We start from the raw sequence: 7,089 nt of genomic DNA, 5'->3' as shown, positions 1-7,089 counted from the left end.
AGGGCCAGCACGGGGCCCTGGAACCTGCATTGTTAAGAGCATCAGGTTCTCATGCTGGTGGTTCAGGGATCCTGAAAAAGCCTGAACCCTTGCTCTGAAAGGGTCTCCACTTCCCTGCAATTTTGGTTTTCTCAGATGTCCAGTGAGCTCTGCACCCCGCATGTCAACACTTATTAAACATTTTATTTCACTGCATTCTATTTTTTCACCTCTTTTTTTTTCACCCCTGGAGCTTTAAACACTTTGAGGACCAGCTTTTTTCCCTCCTCTTTCTTTGTCTCTCTTTTTAATTTCCCTCCCCACAGAACAGAATTCCAGGTGCATAAGTACTTTTAAACTGTTTCTAAGGCAATGCCGTGCTCACAGTGTAAAAGCATTTAAAGGACAATGTATCAATTACAAGCAGAACAATTTAGAGACAGAAGTGGTTTAGTGATATAAATAAAGGACCCATCTTCTTTAGGAAATAAAAGAAACAGTCTCCAACCTTTCCCTCCCATAACCAAAGGCGTTCTAGGAGAATCGAGTTCTGAGTCAGGCAATTAATGGTAAATGAAGGACACCTTGCTTTTTTATCTACAACAAAATGGAATGCGCTCCAGGTATCTGGATAACCTTGATGCAGCAGGAAATGTATGATTCAATCGTACGTGGGCATAATAATGCATATTGGTACAGACTAAAGTTCGTAAATGTTCCAAACTGTCCCAGACAAGATCATCCAGAGGCAGATGGGGGGAGACATTATCTCCTTGATGCCGATGAAGGCATGGAATCATTCAGGTCATTGATGGAGACAGAAGCAAAACGTGGGTGTTATAAGAAGTCTACCCTTTTCTTCCAAAAACAGCTTTGGTTTTTGTTTCCACAAAAAGAAGTCCAAATGACTCTTGAAGAACAGAATATTTTTCTAACAAAATTTGTGTAGGAAAAAAATCGAGAATTAATTCTATCTAGTCAAAGCACTTGATAAAAAAAGAAACGTGGACCTCAGAAAAACACCGCGTATGAGTGAAAAATAAAGTTTTCTTCTCTTAGTGATTGTTTTCCTAAGCCCAAAGACACTGTTAGTCAATGCAGACAAGTTCTCAAAGAAAATGTATTCACCCCAAACTGAGGCCAGATTGACATATGACAACTCACCAAAATATGGTGCTTGCCACACCTGGAGAGCAGGTGGGGTACATTATAAAAGCACCTGATCTTTTGTCGGGTATAAAAGTACCCTATCTTTTGTTCCACACCCCTGGGCCTCAGACAGGGAGATATGTGAACTGCATGTCCTAAGCTGAAAAGAATTCAACATACCTTGTGTCATTGCTTATTGGATTGCTACACACAGCATACAAGTGGAAATCAAACTGGTGTTCTGTCATTTCTGTTTCAGTAAGCTAGAATAACATTCATCTGAAACACAACTAAAACAAGAACTAAACAAGAACTAAACAACTAAACAAGAACGAAAACAAGTCATCTATCAGTTGCAGGCCAAAAACTGGATGGCTAATTGATACACATCTGGAAGATATTAGCAAGTTTTATGTGGGGAAAAGTAGTTCCCTAAATATCAATAATAAAATCTTCTTAATGTGACTGAATTCCAAAGTAGAATATGGAATCTTTTGACGTTTATACCTACAGAAAAGGAGACCACTACTTCTTCCCTTTCTTGAGGAAGACATTTCTTTCAGGTAAAAATGAATGTCTGATAAAAAGTATTATTAATGTGAAAATATCACTTCCTCAGGTGTTATGTCATAACACAGTGTTAAGAAAAGCAGGGATCATGTACCACAATGTTCACTGCAGCTCTCTTTACAATAGCCAGGACATGGAAGCAACCTAAGTGTCCATCAACAGATGAATGGATGAAGAAGATGTGGCACATATATACAATGGAATATTACTCAGCCATAAGAAGAAACGAAATTGAGTTATTTGTAGTGCGGTGGATGGACCTAGAGTCTGTCATACAGAGTGAAGTAAGTAAGAAAGAGAAAAACAAATACTGATGCTAACACATATATATGGAATCTAAAAAAAAAAAAAAAAAAAAAGGTTCTGAAGAGCCTAGGGGCAGGACAGGAATAAAGCCACAGATGTAGAGAATGGACTTGAGGACATGGGGAGGGGGAAGGGTAAGCTGGGACGAAGTGAGAGAGTGGCAGTGACATATATACACTACCAAATGTAAAATAAATAGCTAGTGGGAAGCAGCTGCATAGCACAGGGAGATCAGCTTGGTGCTTTGTGACCACCTAGAGGGGTGGGATAGGGAGAGTGGGAGGGAGATGCAAGAGGGAAGAGATATGGGGATATATGTATACGTATAGCTGATATACTTTGTTATAAAGCAGAAACTAACACACCATTGTACAGCAATTATATTCCAATAAAGATGTGAAAAAAAAAAAACAGAAAAGGAGGGAAATATTTGACGAGCTAATCAAGTGGAAAAAACCCCCAAACTTCTTAATAATTATTTATAATAGTTTGGTGCCTCAGTGGAAATAGCCTAAAAGGCTGCATTATTTCAATGGCATTAAAATCCAAGATGACACAGAATAGTTTGAGATGATTGATCTATTATCTCAAAGTAATGTCTCCGCCAGAATCTGCTTGATAGTTTTTTTTCTTTCATTTTGTTTTAATATAATTCTTGTTTTTTCTTTTTTTTTATTGGAGTAAAATTGCTTTACAATGTTGTGTTAGTTTCTGCTGTACAATGAAGTGAATCAGTTATATGTATACCTATATCCCCTCCCTCTTGGACCTCCCTCCCACATCCCTGCCCCGTCTCACCCATCTAGGTCATCACAGAGCACCAAGCTGAGCTCCCTGTGCTATACAGCAGGTTCCCACTAGCTATCTATTTTACACATGGTTGCTAGATAGTTTTTACAAACTCCTCGAAAAGTGTCCAATTTGAAAAAAGAAATTGACGTGTCTGGACGATGTACAGAAGTATTTTGTCATTCAGTTCTTTTCTCAGAGGAAAATCTTTGGGACCAGAAAGGTTTTTATTATTATGGTATCAGATTGATCAAGCCACTGGACCACAGGTTTTCAATTGAAAAAGGAATTTGTTTGATCTGTTTAATTAATATGATAGGCTCTAGACTATAGCGGGGCAAGCCAGGATCTAATCTCAGAAAAGGACCTTTCAGGGAACACACTTCATTGCCTTCATTTCTATGGAATGCTTGCAAAGCAGCGTGCAGACTTCAGCAAGGAGGAAATTCTTTAACCTGGTCATTTACATCATTTACCTTGGGTGGGGGGGGGCAGGGTATCACAGTTTGTCCCTCCCTGTTTCCCTTAGTGCACATGAAATTCCCTTGAAATATTTACCTTTTTCAAAATAATATCTCCATTTGCCCTTCAGCTTAAAAGTCATAGAAACAACCTGACAGACAATAGAAAGCAACTACACAAAGACTGAGACTTTTAAAAATGGCACAAGCAAAATATGCTCTTTCTTTGATATCCCATGGTTTGAAATGATACGTGGTATCTGATGAGTGGTTGGAAATTTTCTGTCATCTAAAAAAGTTCAAGGACTTATCTGGCCAGGGAAACCAATGGATAAAAAAGAGAAGCAACTGTTTAATTTTGTTTGTTTTTGTAGCTAAATAAAGTGATTGTCCTAGATATGCTCAAATTTACCATCTGGCTCTCATTCCATATTCTCTTGTTTTAAAAAATCACTAGATCCAGGACTGCCTATCAGGCTATTCTGATTAAGAAGATATGGGAGGACAGATGGTAGAAGTATGTGGTGGAGAAAGTGATGGGGGACAGTGAACTACTTAAAATGAATGCTCTGCTGGTGTAGAGGCTGTCACATTATTGGGTGGAAACTCTAAGTTGAATGTCATGTCTAGAAAAATTCCTGTGCAAAAATTATCACTAACAGAGGGTAAAAATGTTTTACGAAAATGTGTGTACGTTAATATAAAAAATCTAATTATGTGTAGATCATTATTATTATTATTGCTTGTTGTAGTTAGTACTTCTTGAGAATGTATGCATTGGAGATTGCACTAATTTCTTACATGCACTATCTTATTCACCCTTCAAACAACCCTAAGAATCAAGTATTACTGCTACTTCATGTTTTCAGACCAAGAAACGGAGACTTCTAGAGTTCTACAACTTGCCCAAGGTCCTTCAACTAATAAGCGGCTGAATGGGAGACACAAAACCAGTCTGATTTTGAAGTTCTTACCTACTAAGCACACTGCTTTCTGTAACTTTGAGTAATTGGGAATGCTGCCAGTTTGTATTTATCTACTTTAATCCTCCATTCAACTTGTTTTCCCAATGTCAATCCTCTACTTCCATTCTTCCTTTGATATATGACTTCAACTTGTCTGTGATTGAGGGAGTTTCCAAGTGATAACACATCCAATACAATATCAAATTCTAGATGTCATCTCACCAGTCCTCTACATTTTCCTTCCCTACGCTACCTCCTTACTTGCTGTATAAAACAGCATTTATCATTTTCTAGCCCGTCTCAGTTCTAACATGCATGATTAAGTTTGCCATTATCCTCAGGTCTTTTAGGACATTAATATTTGACTGACTTCATTCATCCATTGACAGTTCATGTTGTGAATTCTTTTTCAGTTCTCAGATATATTAGATTGTAACTTGCTAAGTTGAATTTCAGTTACTCTGTGGTTTTCTCCTCAATTTATTCCTCTGTCATTGCAGCAACTCCCAATTTAGAATCAGATTTCATTACTGTGGTGTTTTCACATTCTTCTCGGTTGCCAACAAAGATGTTAAACCAGACCAGACCTTCAAAGTGACCCCTTGGTTCCCGTTTGTTTGCTCTTTCAGGGAGCCCATCCAGGAAGAGCTTAGAGTGAATATAAACTGTGAAACTGGATTGCAAGAAGCTTCTAAACTTGTTATCAAGGGTCAAAATAATTCCCCATGCAGTAATCAAATGGAAAACAGCTTGGACTAGAGCATGAAGTAAGAAGTAGAAAACCTAAGGAAAAGGATGAAATAATTTTAGATCTTGTTGCTAGAGATGACATAGGAGCAATGTCTATAGTGGACAGAATATGGTAACTAGTTTTAAAAATCTTTCTCCAATACCAAGAAATAGTTAATGTCGCATTACTTTCACAGCACAGGTCTTGTTTTCACCTCTTTAAAATCATGATACCAGAGGTGAATGTTATTGCCATTTACTTCAGAAGAATAATGAGGGACACAGTGACTGAACAAAGCCACACTCTCTTTGGTTTCAGACCAAGGTCCACTAATATACACTAGGTCTTGACAGGTGTCTGAAATTTGATGGTGCAACTAGTGACTTGTACATAATAAGCATGCAATAAATATTTGTTTAATAAAATTCTTTATAATCAAATCAGAAACTCTGTCATGAAGATTTGAGATGTGTTTCTCTAGGATAGACCATACCTTGATCTTCCCTCACCTCCCCCTGGTGTCTGTGGGGCATTTGATTCCTATTTATCGTACCTGAAATGAAGACTTGCTGTCCTAGTTGGCTGAGCTGCCATAACAAAATACTACAGACTTGGTGGCTTACACAACAGACATTTATTTACTCCCAGTTCTGGAGGCTGGAAGTCCTAGAACCAAGTTCTATCAGGGTTGGTTTCCGGTGAGAGCTCTCTCCCTGATTTGGAGTTGGCCACCTTCTCTCTGTGACCTCACATGGCGTTTCCTCTGTATGTGTGTGGAGAGAGATCCCTGGTGTCTCTTCCTCTTCTTATAAGGACACCAATTCTAGTGGATTAGGGCCCCACACTTATGGCCTCATTTAACCTTAATAACTTCCCTAAAGACCCAATCTCCAAATTTCACACTGGAGGTTAAGGCCTCAACATATGAATTTGGGGGGATGTAATTCAAGCCATAACACCTGCTGATGCTTCCCGTCACCTCCAAAGTTGAGATATAATCTGCTGTACATGTGTTACTACTCACCTGTTGCGAATGCTCCAGTCACAACCGTACTCTTCCTCCAGGGCTAAGAGGTAGAGTCTCCACGTACTTAACACTCTTTACCACCTCATTGCAAGGCCAGGCTTCAGAAGACAATGAGGTTGTTCTTAGCCTCATGAGCCTGGGTGACACCCTTGCCTGAGCCTGTGCTGCCTGAATGTTTACTTAAGAGAGAGCAGTCCCTTGAGGAGAACCATGCAGACCCCCTGGCTACTGTAGTGGGTTGTGTAGTGTCCCCTAAAATTCTTGTCCATCCAGAGGAAATAGGGTTCTTGCAGGTGGAATCAAGTTAAGATGAGGTCATACTGGACTAGGGTGGGTCCTAAGTCCCATGAGTGGTGCCGTCATTAGAAGAGGGAGACACAGACACACAGAGAGTAAAGACAGCCTTGTGAAGATGGAGGCAGCGAGTACAGTGACGCTGCTACCAGCCAATGATTGCTGGCAGCCCACTGAAGAAAATTCACGATTTGCTTCTTTCCCTCCACACGTTCCCATCCAATTCATCAGCAGCTCTCACTGAGGGTCTTTCTAGGATGTGTCCTGGATCTGACAACTTGTTGCTGTTTCTATTCTTGTTGACCTCATCTAAGCCATTGACAGCTTTCACGTAAGCTCTTGTGATAGTTTCTTAATTTGTTTCTCTGCTTTCACTTTTGATGACTTATGAACCATCCTGTGCACAGTGGCCAGTGCGATTTTTAAAAGTTTAAATCTCATCTCATCACTTTCCTTCTTAAGACCCTAAGAAGGCTTCCCGTAGTAATCAGGATGAAATCCAATCTCTTTTCCTGCTCACGATGCCCACTTTCTATGAGCTGCCAGCTTACATTTCCACTATCACCTAACACCCTCCCTGCTCATCCACCACATTCCAGCCACATCTGCCTCCTTCCATGCCAAGACACATATTTCCTCTGCCTGGAGTGTTCTTCCTCCCAGATCTTCCCTTGCCTGCTTCCTATTGCCATGCATACTTGCTTAATTTAAATATTGCCTTCTTAGAGAAACCTCCTCCAGTCACACAATTTAAAATGTGAGATATAGAGCTTCCCTGGTGACGCAGTGGTTGAGAGTCCGCCTGCCGATGCAGGAGAC

Source organism: Aethalodelphis obliquidens, unplaced genomic scaffold (assembly GCF_003676395.1).
Source record: "Aethalodelphis obliquidens isolate GAN/ISIS:26980383/991018 unplaced genomic scaffold, ASM367639v1 scaffold29, whole genome shotgun sequence".
NCBI lineage: Eukaryota > Metazoa > Chordata > Mammalia > Artiodactyla > Delphinidae > Aethalodelphis > Aethalodelphis obliquidens.
The sequence above is the reverse complement of the archived record's forward strand: the minus strand, read 5'-3'. Positions refer to the sequence as shown.